The 22,959-nt window shown below is 43.4% G+C and overlaps 1 protein-coding gene across 5 annotated transcripts in view; it reads left to right on the top strand.

Moving 5' to 3' along the window:
• Positions 1-22,959, top strand: part of LOC137518577 (uncharacterized) — a 105,303-nt gene that overhangs the window by 5,737 nt on the left and 76,607 nt on the right. Inside the window, exon 1 of one of the 5 annotated variants that reach the window (XM_068236641.1) lies at positions 21,484-21,545. The exons of the other annotated variants lie outside the window; for them this stretch is intronic. The gene's annotated coding sequence lies outside the window, so the exon portion shown is untranslated. Of the gene's footprint in view, positions 1-21,483; positions 21,546-22,959 lie in introns of those variants that run through there. 5 annotated transcript variants of the gene reach the window in all.

Here is a 22,959-nt window from a genome sequence, read left to right as displayed (position 1 = left end):
GGTTTGATAGTGTTTCTTTAGGCCTCTTTCACAGTGCGACGTTAAAGTCGCACGTTAGAAAATTTTATAACGCAGACTAACGCACAGCAATACAAAGTCTGTGCGACAGTCACAGAGCACACGTTGCGTTGTGTGTAACGTGTAGCAATATTTAGAAAGAGCTGCATGCTGTGCGTTTAGCAATACGTTTACGTTGCACGTGCTCAGTAATTTTTTTTTTTATTTTTATTTTTTTTTATGTAACGCATACGCCGTTTTTGTTCCATCACTGTGCGATGAAAACGCCGCACCAAACGCAGGGCTAAAGAATGTACTATAACGTCCAAGTTGTAGTCTTTCAATGCGTTGCATTAGGGGCACGTTATGCGACCTTAACGTCGCATCAAACGCAACGTCCCACTGTGAAAGAGGCCTGAACCACTTCACATCCAGACTTTTACCTTATGTACCAGAGCAGTTTTTGTTTCAAAGTTTTTATTGAAAATTTTGAAAATTTTACATAAACGTCGGATGACAGGAAGGAAGGAAGGAAAAGCTCATATGATACAAAACTTTGTACATAGGGTGAGCATGGTTAACAAAATAATCATATAACATGAAAGTACCACAGTCTTCTAGTCTTAAATTGCTCAGAGTACATATACAAATAGGGAGGACAGACTATACAAAGGGTAACAGGGGAGGGTTCGGTCTAGGCCAACAAGCCCAATGGGGGTCGGGGAGGGAGTGTGGGGAAATTGCGATGGTGAAGGAGTAAATGTACCTCAGAGGATTATACCAACAATCTGAGGTACCAGAGCAGTTTTAACATTTTAGCTAGGTCCCTATTTAATCAAAAATAATGTTATCCCTACTTATGACACCTAAATAAAATATACATCATTTTTTCAAGAGTAACTAGCCTTTCATTGTATGGCATTTTTTCCCTCGAACAATTTTGTTTTCTATGCATTTTAATAGGAAAAAAAATAGAAAAAACACATTGGCGTCAATTCACCAGAGGTTACCAACCTATTTATCTCTTGGGAGGTAATTTACCTCCTGTGATATCTCCAAATAGCAATTCTCCAGAAGTATAGGGGAAAATATCGACAGAGAGAAAAGAAATGCAAGAGATACATGTGAGATAAGTATGAGATAAATAAGTGATAGTTAGTAGTTAGTTTTTCTCCAAATCACAAATCACCAGGGAAGAAAGGGGGTGTGGCCATTCGTTATTTTTTCATCTCTTTATCCCCTGAATGAACCTGGAGATATCGTGGTTTTCACACAGCAGCTGCTGCTGTGGAAGATGGAGCCTTTTGAGCTTACTCTGTTAGGCCTGGTGCACACCAAAAACCGCTAGCAGCTCCGCAAAATGCTTATTTTTCTGTAGCGTTTCAGCTAGCATTTTGCGGTTTTGTGAAGCGTTTTTGGTGTAGTAGATTTCATGTATTGTTACAGTAAAGCTGTTACTGAACAGCTACTGTAACAAAAACCGCCTGACAAACCGCTCTGAAGTGCCGTTTTTCAGAGCGGTTTGCGTTTTTCCTATACTTAACATTGAGGCAGAAACGCCTCCGCAATCCAAAATCTGCAGCAGCCCGGGAGTATGCGTTTTTGCAAAACGCCTCCCGCTCTGGTGTGCACCAGCCCATTGAAATACATTACCCTAGCAGATCCGCAGCCGCAAGCGGATCGCAAAATGCAGCCGAACCGCTCTGGTGTGCACTACGCCTTAGAGCTTGCTTCTATTATGAGGAGACGAAGGCGCAGGAGGAGGGTCTGTTTAATCGCCCCTCGTATTTTTCGTGAGAGAACAGTTCTTGATAATTTTACTGAGACAGAGGTGGTGAAGAAGTTCAGACTCACTCATGATATGATTTGTGATATGATCCGGCAGTAAAAGGCGGGAATACTCTGGTCAGGTAGTGGTAAAACTCCGCCTCCTACCCACAATGCTTCACTTTCAAGTTTACAGAGAGGAAAAGTATCCCATGTAAATCATTAATACCGATTACCTAACTCTCTGCTTTCTCACACTTTCCTCATGCATATCTCTCCATTATCCCCTGCTATCGAACACTTTTCTCTCTGTCCTCTCACACTGGTGAATTGACTCCAGAGTGTTAAAATACCTCATGAGATAAACTACCTACCTTTTTTCTCTTAGTAAATCCTCTCTGGTGAATTGACGCCAATATTTCTCAGCTTTACCAATTCCAGTTTAAAAATAAAAAGCCCTATTGTAGATAAAAAACACAAATTTTCTTTGGATATTTCTACTGTTTATCACAAAACTTACATTAGGTTCCTGTCACAATTTATGGTGAAGATATTTACTTCTGCAATAATGCTACAGTGTGTAATTTTTCACTATGAACTGAGAAAATAAAAGTATATTTAATGTTAAAAATCAATCTTATTGGCTCAGGTAACATATATTGGCTTTCCCCAATTTGTGCTTCAGCAGATAGTGCCAGAGGTTTTGCACAGGAGTAAGCCCAATTGTGCACAGCTGTGCTTTAAGGTGGCCATACACTTATAGATTTGCAGCAGATTCGACCATCAAATAGATTTCTGTCAGATGCCTGTCAAGTCGAATCTGACAGGAATCTATCTGATGTGTGCCACACACTAGGAACAGATTTCCAATAAATTTCAGAATGAAATGGGCCATCTGCTGCCAGCAGCAGATCGCCCTAGATTTTCCATCCTGTCAGATCAAATTGATCGAAATCGGCCGCAAATCGTTTGATAGATTTGATCGAATCGATTTCCGATCGATCAATCAATTCCATAGAATTGGTCGATCGATGGCTGAAATTGACCAGTGTATGGGCTCCTTTAGCTACACGGCTGTCCTACTGGCTTAGATGAAGTCACAGAGGATGTAGAGATACTGTAGTGGTGGAAAAAGTGGTGAAAGTAACACTGAAACGGAAAAACCGTATGATATGAGTTTTATGTGTAGTATGGATAATTCATAGAACATCACTAAGCAAAGAAAAGTCTCATATTTTTATTTTTGGTTATATAGCTGTTTTTCTATAACATTGCACCATTCTATAATATTTGCAGTTTACAAATTATACTCTGTATTTTAAAGGGAACCTAAACTGAGAGGGATATGGATGTTCACTTTTAAACAACCAGTTGCTTGGCAGTCCTGCTGATCTCTTTGGCTGCAGTAGTGGCTGAATCACACACTTGAAACAAGCATGCAGCTTATCCAGTCTGACTTCAGTCAGAGCACCTGATCTGCATGGCTGATGAGGGGCTGTGGCTAAAAGTATTAGCGGCACAGGATCAGCAGGAGAGTTGGGCAACTGGTATTATTTTAAAATGAAAAATCCATATCCTTCGCAGTTTAGGTTCCCTTTAAATGATGAAACAGAGCAGAGCTAATGACCCTATGAACTTCTTGGCAGAAAAACCTTAAACAAACAAGAAACAGAGAGGTTCGTTTTTTCCACAAACGCAAACCTGGGGGCTGCAGCATTTTTTAGATTTCTGAGGCGTTTCTGCCTCAATGTTAAAGTATAGGAAAGTGGAAAAACGCTATGAAAAACGCTAGATCAGAGCGGTTTTCCAGGTGTTTTTGTCACAGTAGCTGTTCAGTAACAGCTTTACTGTAACAATATTTGAAATGTGCTACACAAAAACGCTCCAAAAAGCGTTAGGCATGTTTAGAAAACATGTCTAGAATCGCTCTGAAATCTGCTTCAAAAACCTCTAGCGTTTTGCAGATCTGCTACAGGTTTTTGGTGTGCACTGGGCCCATGACAGGTTAAGATAACTGTTTCAGAAAACCGCACTGCAGCCGACCCAAGGTGGGTCAGAGAGCTCAGAGAAGCTCTTTTGCATAGATAACAACTGAAATTTCTTAACTTCCTGTACTGGAAACAATATGAGACTCATATATGTGCTACTAATGTTCTATTTCTTAGCTGTACTACACACACAATTCATTATCTCATAAGTTTATTTACACTTCAGGTTCCCTTTAAGGTATTATACTTACCTAAGTAGAGTAAAGGATCTGGATACCATAGAGTCTTCCTGGTCCTTGGCCCGTACCTTTTGTACCAGCGCTGTCCCCGGTTGAAATTATTTAACCTGCTAGGTTGAACAGCTCTTTGGTACTCTTTATGGGCCTTCGGGTCTAGTCAAGTCCTAAAGATGAGCGCTCCCACACTGTGCACGCCAACTGTGCGGGGCCCCCCTATGCAGAGCATTTTTGTTTTGTGTGCATTTACTATGTGATTTTTGCTGCGATTTCAAAGTGCCTTTTTAGTTGTGCTGAATGGGGTGGAATATGCATTATTTTTTATTATTTTATTTTACATACCAAATGTTGAATAAAATGGTGTAGAAAAGGCATTAACCTCCTTGCCGGATATCCCGAGCTCAGCTCGGGGTAACCTGCGCAGGAGGCTTTCTCAGGCCCCGCTGGGAGCGATTTGCATAATTTTTTTTTGTTACAAGCAGCTAGCACTTTGCTAGCTGCTTGTAACTTTCGATCGCCGCCGATTCGCCGCTATCCGCCGCGCCGAGCCGCCTCCCCTCCCCCCAAGACCCCTGCGCAGCCTGGCCAATCAGGGCCAGGCAGCGCTGGGGGGTGGATCGGGATTACCTATAACGTCCTGACGTCGGTGACGTCATCCCGCCCCGTCGCCATGGCAACCGGGGAAGCCCAGCAGGAAATCCCGTTCTGAACGGGATTTCCTGCTTACTCCGATCGCCGAGAGCAATCGGAGTGGCTGAAGAGCTGCCGCTGCTCAGCGGCTATCATGTAGTGAGCCCTGGGCTCGCTACATGATATATAAAAAAAAAAAAAAAAAAAGTGCTGCGCTGCCTCCTTGCCGGGGGAATTAGACTGGCAAGGAGGTTAAACTGCACAAGTTTAATGCCTTCCCTACACCATTTTTTTCCACCATTTTTTTTTTTTATTGTTTTTGTTTTATAATCGGAGAGCTATTTCCCCCACCTTCCTTCCCCCGTGACAGTTGGTACTGGTACAGAAAGTGAGATGGATTCCAAAACTTTTCCGATCTCATAGGAGAAGGAATCCTATGTAATAAAACTGCAGGTGTCCCTGCCTCATCCTGTCCCTGTGTCCGTGTTTTGTTCCTACTGCACATGTGTGCAGCACTGACAGCTGTTGGGACATGAGGACTGGGCCAGGGAGCCAGGCAGGCTTGTGCGCACGCGAGGTGGGCGGGTGAGCGCGCATGCACGCTAATATGCAGCGGCGTCACAATAAACCTAAAGCCGTTTTTAAACGGGCTTAGGTCTACTAGTTGGGAATAAAATGCTTGTAATGATGACAACCGGTAGGATGTACCTCTGGGTGTCACGATTGCTTGTGTCTTACCTTGCCTCGTTCTTGCGCTGGCTCTTCTGCAATGGTGGCGGAGTGTAACGATTGCTCGTTACACTCCAGTTGCCGGGTCCTACGCAGCTCCTCATCTGTCTACCCGCGTATCGGAGGACACCAGCCCGATGTGCTTCCTGGAGCTGGCGTCTCTTCCTCTGTTGCTACAGTACTGCACCTGACACTAATTGAAAGGCTGGCTAGTCCAGCACTTTCACTCATTCTTTGCTGTTGCATCCCTGGTCACAGCCATCCCTGGTCAGCCTTGCTGTTTCGTCACCGTTCCCCCTTTTTGCTATTCCCTTTCCCTACCAGGGTCTCCCCTTCCATGTTGTCCCCTTTGGCTATTCCCTGTAGCTAACCTGCCTGCCTGTTTACCTGCCTGTTAACCTGCCTGCTTTCCTACCTGCCTGTTTGCCGGATTTAGCCTGTCTGCTAATCAGCCTGCAGCCTAACCAGGATCTCTGCACTCCCTGTCTGACTCCTGTCTGCCATCCATCCATCCCTGTTTCTGCCAGCTTGTCTAATGTATTGTAACATGGAACCCCATCCAAAACCGAAGTAATTAACAGTATTGCCTACTACTGCAGGATATAAACCAGGCTATAAACCAAGAATAAGGTGTGCACCAGCAGTAGCGCATGCTATAAGCAGTGGCAAGAATAGAGTCCGTCTATCTGGAGGTGTATAAGGTGCTACATGGGTTACTTATTACGCCTAATTTACAAAGATTAATTCTCAGCCATAAGAAAACCTTTTTTAAAGCACCACAACTACTTTTGTGTTATATCTCCATTCGTGCCAATGTACCAGTTTACATGAAACTGGTTGTAGGGCATAATTTTTGAGGGCAGACAAGTATGGTAAACAGTGTGCAAACATATCAAAATGTCTCCTCTGAAATATTATTATTACTGTGTATTAATACAGCATTGACATCTTCTACATCACTTTACAGAGGATATAGTCATGTCGCAGATGTTCCTCGGGAGCTCACATTTTAATCTCTACCATAGTCATAGGCTTATGTCTCTTATTGTAAACAAAAGTACATTTTGGGGAAGGGGGAGCCAATTAACTTATCTGTATGCTTTTGGGCTGTTGAAGGAAACCGGAGTGCTGGAGGAAACCTATAAAAAACCTAAGAAGACCATACAAACTCCACACAGATGTTGTCCTGGCCCATATCTAAATTGTAGAAAAAGTGCTATCCACTATATGCCACTGTGTCAGCCAATAACCATTTGCATATCTGTAGCGTGTTCAATTTTTATAGCGCCACCTGTAAAACACTACCAAGTGCGCAATCGTTGGTCGAAAAACTCCTGGACAATCACTTTGTGCACTTTTCTATGAGCCCTAAGAGGTTGTATATTATTTAGCCAAATGGCCAATAGATCCTGCTTCTTCCAAGTTCCTAGTTATAGTATCTCACAATAGTGAGTACACCTCCCACATTCTTGTAAATATTGTAAGTCTTTTCTTGTATAAAAAAAGAAAACCGAAATACTTACCCACTTAGAGGAAAGCTTCCGGATAGTCCAGAGGCTTCCAGATCCATTTTGGAGCTCACCGCTGCTGTGCAGGGTGCTCTGAACCTATCCGACAAGATCTTGTCAGACACTTTTTCCATGGCCGAGCTCCCCTTTATGTACTAACATGGTGGCACCATGTCAGCACAGTAAGGGCCTGTTTCCACTTGTGCGTTGCGGATTCATTGCGGAATCCGCATTAACGAATTTGCATGCGGATGCGAATTTTCATGCGAATTTGCATCCGATTTCGCATGGATTACTATGTATGTGAATTTAACCATGTCAGTGCCTGTGTTTTCTATTGGTTCCATGCGAAATCAGATGCGAATTCGCATGAAAATTTGCATACCAAAACCTCATGCGAATTTCCTATTAAATACATTATATGTGAATCGCATAGCGGTATGCAAATTCTGTTGGCCTTGCCGTGCAGTTTTTTTCTGCACAGAAAAAAAGCAAACGAATCCTTTCAAGTGGAAACAGTCCCATCCACTTGTATTGCCCATGCGAATTTGCGATAGTGGAAACAGGCCCTAAACCACTTTGTGCTACTGTGCAGGTGTGGCAGCAGTCGCGCATGCATTTAAGAAACCTGTACTTTGTAATTACACTTATCCTTTTAAGTGTACAGTGCGGTACCTTTGCCATAGTATCTGAAGTCAGGAAAGAATCAAAAGCTACAAGTTCTCTATGAAGGGTAAATTATTTATGTGCTGCAGTGAATGCTGCTCAGGACAATGGGCACATTTATAGTTGTGTTGAAGTTTATTGAGTAAAAAATTAAGTTTATCAGAAAGAAGACAACAATAAGCAACATTAGTTCAGTGTTACATAATTAAAAAATTATGAAATGTTTACACATTTGACTTACACTGGTTAATACCTGTATTATTAAATACATAAATGATGATGTAAGCTTACTGTTGTACATGTTTTGAAATTAGATGTACTGTACTCATCTCCTTTAGAAAGGTATAATTATACCAAGCATGCCAAGTACTCTGAAAGGTGTGGCTGCTATCACCAAGAATGTATGCCACCTTTTCCAGGAGCATTATCTCACCATCTGTGTTCCAGTAGCCCCACGGGTATGGCCCAATTTACAGCTAGGATCCAGGTGGAATACAGTTTTATGCAACTCCTAGAGACAGAATCATTTGAGTCAACAGAAGTACATGAGCTCAACAGAAATGTCTTTCAAAAAATGGTTTCCATTCTTCTTCTGGCCAAAACCAACTAATACTGGTAACTTCTGGACTGTCTCTTTTATTGGTGTTGCATGGGAGGATTTAGCAATATTTGTAAAATAAAAAATAACAGTGTAACGATTGGTGTCAGCACACAGAGAGAATCTGATTGTTGATGATCTGCAGAATCATCAACAATACAGATGTATACTTGATTATGGATGATCTGCAGAATCACCAATAATACAAGTATGACTAACCTCTGGACACCTAATGAGTAAAGTGCTAGATGAACTGAAGGCTAACTCCCGAGGAGCGGGAGATGTAAACGGTTCGGCCACGAGACACCTGAGGGGCAGGTGGCCCTGGGCAGTGCAGAAACTATCTCCTTGATAGTGAGGACCTGGTAACCAGGGATAATGATATCAGATGGTAAACTGTACTGCAGCCAGGGTAAAAGACCACTGGCTGCTAACAGGGCGGACTCTCTGAGGAGCGGAAGTCCTGGTTGCAGCTGACACCTGGTGGAATGGTGTTACTGCTAATACAGTTAGACTGAGCACTCAGGGAGAGTGACAGCTTGAGTGGTCAGGCAGGCCAGGTCGGCAACACACGAGCAGATCAGGTACAGAGAGAGAGAGACTGATTCGGCAACCGGGTACAGGCAGGGTCTGGCAACAGGTAGGCAGATATGCAGAGGTACCGAATCAGAAAGCAAGAGAAAGGTCGACAGAGCAAATGGTCATAACATATAAGTATAACAAAGTCCTAGACTGGGGTGTGAGTTCCTTGGTCTCGACACCCTGGAACTGGTCTAAATGATAACACAGCAATGACACAGTATCCCTAAGCTTGGGTGTGAGGTCCTTGGTCACAACACCCTGGAACTGGTCTAAATGATAACACAGCAATGACACAGTATCCCTAAGCTTGGGTGTGAGATCCGTGGTCACAACACCCTGGAACTGGTCTAACGTATAACACAAACGTAATCTGGCTAAGTGTGAATTCCCAGGTCCTCCTGGTTCTAACACACTGTGAGATCTGACTGGTCTGAGTGCTCACACGTTAGTATTCGCAACGGCAGACAACCAGCAACTGACAGCGCCGCCCAGTCCCACTCAGCTAATCACCCACTGCGCTGGGATCAGCTGATCGTCCTGATCAGCTGACCCCTATCCTATTGGCATAAAGGTCCTGCCTCCTAGCGCGCGCGCGTAGCTCTCCATCTGTGTGCACTACTAGGCTCAGACAAACCAGACGCATGCTGCTGTGCGGAAACCGCCGGTCTGAACGCGGAGACAGCCGCCCCGCTGCCAGACCGCGCGGCGGTGTCTCCGCAATCCATTACAGTTTATGCTCCCTTATCTGAAATTTTTTTTCTCAATGCTAGTAGACAATATGGTTTGTTTTCATGATGATATTAATCAAGAAAAGATCATATAGTTGTGTTTTCACACTGAGTGTGTGCAGTGCTAACTTTTGGGGAAGTTAACTTCCACCTTAAATTGGAACCCCTTTTAACAGAAAATGGTCAGTAATGCTTTTATTGAGGCCAGGCTTGCGAAAATAGGCAGATTTTGTAATAAAAGGCTCTGTCTGCATGATGGAGGATGGGGGGGGGGGTTGTTTTGAGGGGCAAAATACTCACCAGTCCTGACATCATCCATCCAAGCAGACGATTGCTCCTCCTTCCTGCCAGAATGGGCCCAGGCAATTTTTTTTTTCAAATCTCTGCCAGGGCTCCTTGCATGCCCACCTGCGTGGCCGCGGCCTGTCCTCAGCCACTAATGAGAATGACACTGCCGAGCTGGGGGACAGGCCGCAGTGACGCAGGCAGAAGTTTCCAAAGACCTTCGGTAGTCTTCAGAAACATGGCCACCACCGAACTGCTGGGGGGGTTGGAGCTGCTCTCTCTGCCCGAAGACTTCAGAACACATAATGTATATAACCCGTAAACACCTACCCCCTCCCCATCTGTCCTCATGCAACAGAGCCTGTTATTACAGGCTCTGTCTTTTTCACTGGAAGTCTTTAAATCAGGTAGCCTGTTATGAAATGAAGTTTCATTAGATCATGTAATTATTTATCTTTTTTAGGAATGAAAATAACCAAAGCCTTTAACATTGCAGGAGGTGGTGCACTGAGTTCCTCTGCTTCTCCAAAAACTTGATATAACTTGGGGCTAATATTGTATTAATGATGAAAAAAATCACTTGTCTTCCCTGTTTGTACTTTCAAAATAGCTCCCATATTCTTCTCTTCCATAAAACCTTTATAAAGGGCCCAAGATTGAACAGGATTTAACTGGGGAAATTTCAACTTTCCAATATAGTCTCTAAGTTTTTCCAAATAGTACTGTAATTTATTCTCAAAGCATATCATTGCTGCTAAGAATGATGGAAATCCTTGTTTAGCTCTACCGGATCAGTGATTGCTTCATTAACATTATTCTTGATGGCGAGTATACTAGTCACAGGATTATGCTGCTTAATTAGCAAGGCCAGCATGCCCCCACACTTGTCACTGTGTAAAAGGAGTTGTTTTGATGTTTCAGCCTATAGAATAGACTAGAATATATTGTAAAGTTTCTCTCATGGGGAAAGATAGTGTGTCAAAATGAATCTCACAAGAGAGCAGTGATGCAGGAAGCAATAGAGGCAGAGGATCAGCTCAGCAGCCAGCCAAGTTCACTTTGGCTCCCTCACCAATATATTCATCTTTTCTTAAAGTGTACTAAGCACCTATTTAAAGAAAAACAGGAAGCAAATATTTAAAGAACCAAAGCATGATTCAAGATAAATACATGAATAAATAAATGGATTCATATCATATGCTGACATCACCCAACTTTGTCCGCTCATTTCATATGAAAATATATAAAGCATACCTCCCCCTAAGAGATATTTTTTGTGAATCAGGCCCTATGAGTTGTGACTGGAGTAGATTTTAAGTGGCACTAAACACCTATTCACCAAAATATATAAGTCTTGTAACTGGAGTGTACCATGTGTGGGGGGTTGTGGCAGGAATTTCTTACCTTCGAGAGATGTAGTCCTTTGATGGGAGTTCATCTCCCGCCAGGAGTCATACTCACATCGAAGGACTAAGGGCTGGTTCACACAGGCTTCTGCCAAGATTTCGCTCTGCACCATGTTCCAAAGCCAGCGCTTAAATGCCAGCGTTTAGACGCTAGCTATTGAAGGCCTTTGGGAAGCCTTCAAGGCTAGCAGTTCAGGTCTCTGCAATTGTTTTCCGGCGTATACAACATGTTGCTTTCAAAACGAGACGCAACGCTGGGATCTACTGCCAGGCTTTCAGAAAAGCCTGCAAAAGCCAGCTCTAAGCGCTCCCATTCACATGAATAGTGGTAGATCCCAAATAGTGGGTGGTAGATCCCAAAAAACGCCACGTCTGAAACGCTGCAAAAACACCCATGTGAACAACCCCTAAATCTCCCTGCATGCAATGCGGCAGTGGACACTGTAAACGTGCATTTCCAAAGACGATGGATGCCAGCATAATGAAAGAGGGGTTAGGGAGAAGCCCCTTGAAGGTAAGTAATGCCAGTCTTAGGGGAATGTTTGTTTCCTATATTTTAATAGTTGCTTAGCGCAACTTAAAATTAACTTATTGAAGTTGATTCCCAAAGCCTGTTTCTTGTATTAACTCTTCTTACTCATTTTCAACTTATCTGTAAAATAACTTTACAGCTGTAATGTTCCCTGAAGAGACAGCTGCGGGGACTTCCGCAGCTGCCTCGGTTTCCGTGGCGGGTGGTTCACCCGTTCCTCCGGCGTGTAGCACGCCGAGGACGGAATTGTCTGTTGCTCTTAGGGATGCTGTATTGTGCAGGCGCGCGCACAGACCGGACCTTTATGCTGGGAGAAAGAGCGTCAGCTGACCGGCCGGTCGGCTGACGTCAGAGGAGACTCACGGCTTGGCTGATTGGAGTGGCCGCGGCCGTGGGGTCTCCTCTGCCTCTTAAGCCTTCGGGAATCACTTGCAACTTGTCTGCTGTTGCGAATACTCTGTGTGAGCGCTCAGACCTTAGACAGTATCCGGTGTGTTTTGATCTGGGAGGAAACCAGGTATTTCACATAAGACTAGGATTATTGTACTAATTGTTACTACTTGATATTCTGTGTATGACTCTGGCTCACCTCTGACCTCTGCTCCTGCTTATCGATTCTGTACTTCTGCCCATCTAATTCTGTTGCTGGCTCTGCCTGTATATTACTACTCTATTGCCTGCCGATTTAGTACTGTCTATGCCCGCCTGTTACTGATCCTAGCCTGTCTGACCACTCTACTCACCAGTGAGCCCTTGTCACTGGTGAGGTGCTTCTGATAGTACCCACCAGCTCCTCTGGTGAGGTCTTGTAAAACTATTCAGTACTGTTGCACCAAGCATATACACTCAGTATATCTGTTAGCTATACTTGTATTATTGGTGATTCTGCAGATCATCAAATAATCAGGTATAGTGTCTGCATTATTGGTGATACTGCAGATCACGCAATAATCACACATCTGTGTTGCTACACCAATCGTTACAACAGCACTTTTCAAACGTATCACTAAAAATAAATTGTTTCAGCTTACCAAACATTTTTTTGTTTTTGTCTTCATTTTAGTCCTTTTTTGGTTTTTGTTTGTTTGAAAGATTTCAAATATATAAGATAAAAAATGCTAAGGAGAAATAATTCATGAGATAAGCACTGCTAATCAACCATCTAGTTTAGCCTTTATGGTTATTCACAACTGTTATGTTGCTGTGGCTGATTATACCTTTCAGGGATGGGAGTGGTGAAGTTGAAATACGCCATGGCATTATATAATACTCATTACGTAGTACATTACTGAGTAGATATTCTGGCTTTTTGTGTTCATGGTAATGAACCTCCAGTCTCCTCTCATAGGTATCACAGAAACAGGAATAATGGGATACTTATCTAAGAAGAAGAAAAACTTTGGATAGTCCGGAGGCTTCCCACGCCCTCCTTAACCCAACCGCCACTGGCAGGGACCCTCTTTGGTTCTTTTCCGTTAGCCGGGCGCATCCACTAGGTGGCGATAAAACTCCACCAGAGTTACATCTTTCCCTACTATCCATGGCGGCCTGGAGGGGAAATAGTAATTAACGCCACCTGGTGGCTAACGGAATAGTACCCCCTCTTTTATTTTGCGGTTGTGCTCCCCTTCGTGCATAGGTGCAGCCATACTGCACCTGTGCAAGAATGGCCGCATATGCACAGTGGCACAAAGCTGCTCAGGCACAACTACCTTCAGGCTGCTGCACAGGTGCGGCTATACTCGTACAGGCGCTGTATACCCATACTTGTACACAACTCGGATCCTGTGCAAAAAAACATATCTGACAAGCTCTTGTCCACATCCGTGCATGGAACCAGTGTGGTCGAGGAAGAGGTGGGAAACATCTGGACTACCCAGAGATTTCCCTCTACTTACGTAAGTATCTAACTTTTTTCCTTTTCCCTGCTCAGGTTCATTTTAACAGAGATGCAGAAATAAATAACAATGTAATTAACCTTGCTGAACAATTTCAAAAACTAGGTTGTACTTTACACACTTAACAGCGGTCTTTTATGCCGGGCATACACGGCATGTTTTATGCGCCGGATCGAGCCATCGGCTCGATGCCGGCGCATCCCTGCTCGTCCGCATGTGCGCGCGGATCGATTGCTGCTCGTCCCCGCCGGCGCTTCCTTATCACCGCTCGATTCCCTGCCATTGTCCACCTGCGGGAATCGAGCGGGCGCGGGTGGAGCGGCATGATCGGGCCAGCTGAATATTATCAGCTGGCCGGATCAGCTGGTCGATACACGGTTCAGAAACGTACAGTGTATGCCCAGCATTAGGCTCTCATAACTTTTCTTGTGAAACGCCTAAAAAAATCTCTTGCTATTGTTCAAGCAGCTGATAAGACTTATAAGAAGTCAATCCAAATGTTGAATTGACTTCTTATCAGTCTTATCAGCTGCTTGAACTGTTGATCTTGTGAAATACCTAAAAAATAAATAGATTAGGGGGCGGGGGTTCACAAGAAAAGTTGTGAGAGCCTAAAAGACCGCTGTTGAGAGTGTGTGTGTGTGGGGCTTTATACAGGAGAGAGCAGAGGACGGATTCTTTTCCAGTTTATTTGTGGTAACAGAGAAAAGGTGACTAGAGTAGGCACATAAGTAGCAGGACACCATTCATGTAACTGCTTAATCTCCAACAAGCATATACAGTAATATAGTCCAGTGATGGCTAACCTTGGCACTCCAGCTGTGGTGGAACTACAAGTCCCATGAGGCATTGCAATACTCTGATAGCTCTAATCATAACTCGGGGAGGCACAGGCATGATGGGATTTGTAGTTTTGTCACAGCTGGAGTGCCAAGGTTAGCCATCACTGATATATAGACCATACGAAATTGCTATTTTGTACAACTGGATTTACACAGCATATACATTTTCATGCCTTCTCACCTCCATCTAGGGCAGGGGTCTCAAACTCAGTTTACCTGGGGGGCTGCATAAGGAATTTCACAATCGCGGCGCATTGCCGCCTCTGCCCGCCCCTCTCACTCTTCCTTCACAGAGAGGGGCGGGGAGAGGCGGCGATTGACGTCAGGAGGGGCAGAGCTGAAGCTGAAAGCTCTGCCCCTTCCAGGAAATGCCAGCGGTTTGCCCCCTGGGCGATTTGGGGGCACTGCAGCCCTTGTTTAGAGGCGGATTACTTGGGAGCACTGAAGCGAACTATAAGGAAGCTTTTGCCGGCGAGGGCCACAAAATATTGTATCGAGGGCCGCACATGGCCCGCGGACCGCGAGTTTGAGACCCCTGTATTTTAGTTATGGTAAGCAGATATTGATAAGTGAAGCTGGCATATAGTGTGGTGAATATTAACAAAAACAGTAACAAAGCCTTGCACATATGTATCTAGCAGCTTTTAGACACTTTTGCTTCAGCATTATCACAATGGTTGAGGATTGTTGGTAAACAGCAATTGTCAGGTCTCACCACAGATCCTCAGCTGGACTTGCTAGGTACACACCATACAATTTTCTGTTAGATTTTCTCTTAGATTTACCTGCCAGATAGCTTTGTTCCATGTTGTAGGTAAATCTAACAGAAGAATCTAACAGAAAATTGTATGGTGTGTACCTACAGATAAGAAGTGTTTTTATTGTAATCCCAGATTTCTTGCAGTCAGAAGTCTGCTGTTTATAGAATCCAGGTTATAGTTTACTTATGGACAGTTTATGCCTTCTCAGTTGTGAATATCTGTCTTTCTCACTCCCTAAAATAGCAAATTGTGTAAACCCCATGGGCCTGGGTACAGATAGGGGTGGCTTTGGAGAAACCTCTTTCAACAGTCTATGTGTGTATGGACTGTGGTGATTCTTCATATATGAATTACAGAATGATGATCAATAGTAATGGACAGCTAAATTACTTACTTAGCTGTCTCATACCCACACACATCCACCTTGCAAATGCCTAGAAACCTACCGTATGGTTTTCCAGGGGTTTACCCACCCACAAATGTGAACTTAACCAGGTGCTTTGCAGATAGTTGCCATCAGCTGGTCACTTATATGTAGATTTGGTAGAAGGAATTCTGGTTTCTCTAGGCAAACAATTCCAGTTTTATTTAAGTCTTAATAGCACAGTGTGGATCAGTTAAGGCTTCTTCGAGTTATTCAAGAGGTGAGGTATATTGTAAAGCAGATGCCTGTATTAAAGATCATTTCCAGCTTGAAACAGATAAATGACATAGTTAGTTTGGTTAAGACCTCTTTTCATCAAGCTCAACTAGAAAAAAAATATATAATAATAATATGTATGACTGAATTGCACCATCTCATATTTCATTTGATTCAGAGGAAGGTGAAAACCCTTTATGAGACCTGGCCAATTAGTCTTAAAGTGAATGGGAACCGAAATCTAAATAAAAAGTCAGATACTCACCTAAGGAGAGGGAGGCTCTGGGTCCCATAGAACATTCCCTCTCCTCTCCCGGTCCCCGCTGTTGCATCGGCTCCACCCGTAGCGGTATTCGACCGTTTCGGTCACATACCGCTGTTTCCCCACCGAAGGGAGGCTTCGGAAATGCTTCGGGAGCCCGAGTGCTCCCAAAGACGGGCCTCTATGACGCACTCGTATGTGCGCAGTATGGAGCCGCCTGTCTTCGGGAAGACTCGGCTCCTGAAGACTTCCGAAGTCCCCGCGGCGGGGGATTTGAACGGGGGAACCAGCGCAGCACCGAGGGCATCGGGAGAGGAGAGAGAACTCATTAGGACCCGAGCCTTCCCTCTCCTTAGGTATCTGACTTTTTTTTTATTTAGGTGTGGATTCCCAATGGCTTTAAAATGGGTGGCAGGTGGCACACAGATAAAATCCCTGCATCAACACTGACTGGAATTACCTAGTAATTATAGCCATGAATGGCCTTCAATGCAAGGAAAGCATCCAAACCCTCTTTAAGGCCTAGTGCACACCAGCTGCGGTTTGCGATCCACTTGCGGGTGCGGATCCGCTAGGGTAATGTATTTCAATGGGCTGGTGCACACCAGAGCGGGAGGCGTTTTGCAGAAACGCATACTCCCGGGCTGCTGCAGATTTTGGATTGCGGATGCGTTTTTGCCTCAATGTTAAGTATAGGAAAAAACGCAAACCGCTCTGAAAAACGGCACTTCAGAGCGGTTTGCCAGGCGTTTTTTGTCACAGTAGCTGTTCAGTAACAGCTTTACTGTAACAATACATGAAATCTACTACACCAAAAACGCTTCACAAAACCGCAAAATGCTAGCTGAAACGCTACAGAAAAAGAAGAAAAAGCATTTCAAAATCTACTAGCATTTTGCGGATCTGCTAGCGCTTTTTGGTGTGCACCATGCCTAAATGCAGATATAGGGCTGGTGCACACCAGAGCGGATCTGTAGCGTTTTTTAAAATGCTTGCAGGGGGTACACTGCTTGGCCAATGAAAGTGAATGGGCTGGTGCACACGAGAGCGGGTCGTTTTTTCCACAAACGCAAACTCGGGGGTTGCAGCATTTTTTTTAGATTTCTGAGGTGTTTCTGCCTCAATATTGAAGTATAGGAAAGTGTAAAACCGCTCTGAAAAACGCTAGATCAGAGCTGTTTTCTAGACTTTTTTTTTTTACAGTAGCTGTTCAGTAACACCTTTTACTGTAACAATATTTTAAATGTGCTACATAAAAACGCTCCAAAAAACGCTAGGCATATTTAGAAAACATGCCTAGAATCGCTCTAAAATCTGCTTCAAAAACCTCTAGCATTTTGCAGATCTGCTACAGGTTTTTGGTGTGCACTGGGCCATAGACTTTGCCATAACTACTTCTTGTGGGAGGATACTCCACATTTTTAACCACTCTGTATTCTCTAAATAGATATCAAAAACCTTTTTCCTCCATACAAAGATCAAGTCTCCTTGTCCTTTGTAAAAGCCTCGAGACAAAAAGCTCATCTGCCAAGCTTTTGCATTGCAGTCTGATTTATTTACACGTTAATTAGCTCACCTCTCAGTTGTCTTTTTTTAGGCTAGATAATCTCGGTTTGTCCAATCTATCTTAGTAAGCAGGACCTTCCATCCCTCTTATAAAGGGGCCCATACACCTAACGATTTTCCCGCCGATATACAGCAGATTCGATCACTGTGATCGAATCTGCTGTGAAATTGTTGCGCAAACGTTGACCGATCGATTTCCGACCGAAATCGATCATTCCTGTCCGTGTGGAAGATTGTGCTCGATCGCCGGCGGATCGGGAGTGCGTCGATGGCGGCGTTCAAATGCCCGGCGACTGACGCAATGCAGCGGCAATACATTACCTGTCCACCAGCGCGTGTCCCCGCTGTCACCGCTGCCCCTTCTCCGCTGGGCTCCAAGTCCGGCAGGCTTCACTTCTTCCTGTCCCGGCAGGAAGTTTAAATAGTAGAGGGCCCTCTACTGTTTAAACTTCCGCGGACAGGAAGTTCAGTGAAGCCGGAGCTGAGCGGGGAGAAGAAGACGGCGGAGACCGGGGGACAAGCGCCGGCCGGATCAGGTAATGTATGCGGGCGGGCGGCGGCGGCGGCAGCTCCACAGATTGTGATCGGATTCATGCTGAAATCGATTCACAATCTGTTTGCAGTAAAGGCAGCCATACGATCCCTTTCTGATCAGATTCGACCAAATCGACCAGTGTATGGCCACCTTTAATTTATTTGTACCTCTTCTAGAATGTCAATAACCTTCATATTGTGTGGTGCCCAAAATTGTATCCCATACTCCATATGTGGCCTCACAAGTTATTAATACTTAAAGAGACACTGAAGCGAAAAAAAGAATATGATATAATGAATTGGTTGTGTACTATGAATAATTACTAGAAGATTAGCAGCAAAGAAAATATTCTCATACTTTTATTTTCAGGTATATAGTGTTTTTTCTAACATTGCATTATTCTATAATATGTGCAGATTACACAACACTCAGCATTCAAAATGATTCTTTCAGAGCAGTCTGTGAAGTAATGACCTCTCCTCTAGCAGAGAAAAAGTAAATAGTCCAGGAACAGTTGAGATAATAAAAGTCAGATAACAGCCCTCTCCACGACTAAGTCGGAGAGCTTAATGGCTTGTTTGCATAGAGATAACAACTGGAGTTTCTCAACTCTTCCTGTACTGGAAACAATTAGACTGATGTATCTGATCTTAATGTTTTATTTCTTAAGGGGCCCATACACTCAGCCGATTTTCTGGCCGATCGATCCCGATCGATCGATTGCAAATCGGTTGGCCAATCGATGGCCGATTTCGATCGATTTCGATGGTTTTCCATCGAACTGGCAGGGTGGAAAATTTAGGTCGATCTGATGAGATTGCTTATCAGTTTGCATTGGCCTTAATGGAAATCTGATGGCAAAAAAATGCCATCAGATCGAATTTCAATAGATTTCAAACTGAAATCTATTGGAATTCTATCCTGGTAAAAAATGTTCTAAAAACGCATCAGATAGATCATCAGATGCATTTCTTATCTATCTGCTGCCAATCTGACGAGTGTATGGGCACCTTTAGCTGTGCTACACATACAAATCATAATATCATCATTTTTTTTTCGCTTCAGTGTCTCTTTAAAGAGTCTTACTTCAAAACAATCAATAGATACAAAAATAAACAAGTAATTGCTTTAACCTGCCTGGCGTTCTATTAAGATCGCCAGGCAGGCTGCGGGAGGGTTTTTTTTGAATAAAAAAAAAACTATTTCATGCAGCCAACTGAAAGTTGGCTGCATGAAAGCCCACTAGAGGGCGTTCCGGAGGCGTTCTTCCGATCGCCTCCGGCGCCCAGAATAAACAAGGAAGGCCGCAATGAGCGGCCTTCCTTGTTTTGCTTATATCGTCGCCATAGCGACGAGCGGAGTGACGTCATCGACGTCAGCCGACGTCCTGACGTCAGCCGCCTCCGATCCAGCCCTTAGCGCTGGCCGGAACTTTTTGTTCCGGCTACGCTGGGCTCAGGCGGCTGGGGGGACCCTCTTTCGCCGCTGCTCGCGGCGGATCGCCGCAGAGCGGCGGCGATCAGGCAGCACACGCGGCTGGCAAAGTGCCGGCTGCGTGTGCTGCACTTTATTTGAGCCAAATCGGCCCAGCAGGGCCTGAGCGGCAGGCTCCGGCGGTACTGGACGAGCTGAGCTCGTCCAGACCGCCCAGCAGGTTAAGGGTCCTGTGGGTTCCATAGATAATTTTCCATTAGCTGGGAATCGCTTCCTTTCAGCATGTTGAGATGTCTAGTGAGATTATACTTGCATCTTGTGATTTTATTTCCTATTTTATGCATACCAGAATTAAATTTGCTTTACCTGCTACACCCTGGCATTGAATATGGTTGCTTATCTTGTTATCAACCAGTATTCCCAAATCCTTCTTGAAGTCTGATATTCCCACCAGTATGCCTTTGAGTTTATATGGTGTTCTACTGTTGGCACGTCCAAGGTGCATGGACTTATTTATAAGCATTACATTTTATCTGCTATGTCACAGAGAAACAGCTAAATATTGAATTGGAACCCCAAGTGGGTGAGCCTATCATTCACTATAGTTGTTTTGCAGATTTCTGTACCTTTTTTCATATATTTTAAAGTGTACCTGTAGTGAAATTAGCATCCCAATGGGTACTTACCAAGGTAGAGGGAAGCCTCTAGTCTAGATAAGCCAGAGACTTCCCCTGCCCCCCTCCTCCTCACCGCTCCAGCTGGAATCCCATTGACAAGGGCTTGTCGCTGGACTGGAGTGTGGCCGCACTGCGCAAGCACAGTCGGGCTCTGCTTTTTCCACCAAGCCGAAACGATGGTCCTGCGCAGTGTGGCCATACTCATTCCTGTACGGGAGGCTGGTCCCGACCTTCAAATGGTCCCAGTGCTGGAACAGCGAGGTGGAGAGCGACAGCATCTGGAAGATCCAGAGGCAAATGTCGTCTGGTTGTTTTGTTGTTTTTTTTTCACATAAATTTGCACAGGTTAGCTTTAAGGTGATATTTGTTAGATGTATGATACAATATGTATGTCAATTCTATATTCATGTGTCTTTTGAAGGGTACGAGGAAAATGTTTAAAGCTGGCTACACACACATAGATTTCCACCCAATGTTCCAAAATGATCGATTCCTGTCAGAAAGGAATTAATTTCTACCACACACAGCACACCAATTTGTAATAGCAAGGAATCTATTGTAAATCTATTGAATTGTAGTGTTGCACTGTTCCATGCAGTTCATCACTATGAGCCGCCAATCTACAACTGCTCCTGCCATACCCCTGATCAACCTAGATTTTCTATCCTATCCAATCTATACTTTCTATCGATTTTTTTTTAATTTTTTTTTTTTCAAAATCGATTGAAATTCTATCGATTGAACATATAAGGGAATTGATTCCCATCTGATTCTATCAGAGTGATCGAATCTGCTGGGAATAGAATTGAAAAATCGATGGGTGTATGGGCACGTTTACTGTATACCGTGTACTGTTTACTGCAGTGTTAACATATCTTGGATGTCTCACATTCGGGTGTTTATCTGTTGCTTTTCCCTTCTGTCTAGCAGAACCCTCGTTTACAAACTTCTGTTCTGTGATTCTGTGGTATGTAGGTCAGTGGGACACATCCAGTTTATATAGCTCCTGATGGTAAATGCTTAGAAATCATAAAGTGCTTTATAAAATACAGCTTGTGCAGAGGCCAGCTATTGCTATAGCAGAAAGTATTACTGTCAGAAGTACCGGTAATCGTGGGAGTGTTGTCAGTAGTTAAAAACAGTCCAGTAGGTATAACTGTGGAAAAAATAGACATTTATAACTAGAGTCCGTGACATCCTCATTCTGTTTGCATCCCACTCATTCATCCATATCTGTCCATGTGCATCCCACTGATGTTCTTGCTGCATGAGTAAATTGTAAATAGCATTTTATTATATGTGAATAGATAGCCTGTTGAAGCGTTGATTTAATTTTGTGCTGTTTGGAATATATATATATATATATATATATATATATATATATATATATATATATATATAAAGATCATAACAGAACAGTTTGAGATAAGGGAGAGGGTAGGTATGACCCGACCGAACACAAACAATCATTAAACACATGAAAATCTGTATTCAAAAAAACATTTTTATTAATCAATCATATATCAAAAAGACCTAAAGATCATAACATACAGTATAGATCAGAATATACAGCCAGCATGGCATGGAACAGGAGCTGGAGTGACAGCGAATGCTGGAGGAGGCCAGGAATCGTGCAGACAGAGGGGTAGAGGAGGGTGAAACACTATACACTTGGTCCATTGGTACTCGCAATATTGAAATATCAGTTGCAATATTGAATGTCAGTTGCAACTGACATTTTCCCGCAATTCCAAATTGATCCATTCTACCAATTTTTGCCCAGAAATCGATCCAAAGTTCAATTGGGCAGCAATGTTGGGGCACCAATTATTTTCTAATTCAATAAAATTATCGAATCGGGAGGTTTATCTGGCTGCAATATCAAGTAATGTATGGGCACCCTTAGGAGAAAAGGTGAATTAAGTGAATTAAGTAAGGGGCGAATGTCTTAAAATAAATATAATGTTTCCTTATTTGAATAAATGTGCCTATTACCACTACAATTTTCTTATACATCCAGCTTTCCAATCCCATAATAGGGATCGGACAGGTTGAAATGAAAGACTACAAGCATTCGTATTATCGGTTGATTTCCTTACCAGTGGTCAGCCTGTTTTGCAGATTGATTTCATCTAAAATGATTGGCTATAAAATGTCATCCCATTTCTGATCGCGATCGATGATTTATGATCTTTTTCTTCTAATAGCTAATATCTGACTGGTAAGTCAACCGGAACAGAGAGGAATACCTGTATGGGCACCCTAAGTTCCTCTGGGGCTTCCAGATGGATAGTTCAATCAGTCGTACAGTGTGTGTGTATGCATGTGTGTGTGTGTGTGTATGTATGTATGTGTATATATGTATATATATATATATATATATATATATATATATATAATGTGTGTGTGTGTGTGTGTACAGTGGTGTGAAAAACTATTTGCCCCCTTCCTGATTTCTTATTCTTTTGCATGTTTGTCACACTTAAATGTTTCTGCTCATCAAAAACCGTTAACTATTAGTCAAAGATAACATAATTGAACACAAAATGCAGTTGTAAATGATGGTTTTTATTATTTAGTGAGAAAAATAACTTAAAACCTACATGGCCCTGTGTGAAAAAGAAATTGCCCCCTAAACCTAATAACTGGTTGGGCCACCCTTAGCAGCAATAACTGCAATCAAGCGTTTGCG

The sequence above is a fragment of the Hyperolius riggenbachi genome, chromosome 5, assembly GCF_040937935.1.
Source record: "Hyperolius riggenbachi isolate aHypRig1 chromosome 5, aHypRig1.pri, whole genome shotgun sequence".
Lineage (NCBI taxonomy): Eukaryota > Metazoa > Chordata > Amphibia > Anura > Hyperoliidae > Hyperolius > Hyperolius riggenbachi.
Note: the sequence above shows the minus strand (reverse complement) of the source record. Positions and strands in the feature narration are given on the sequence as shown.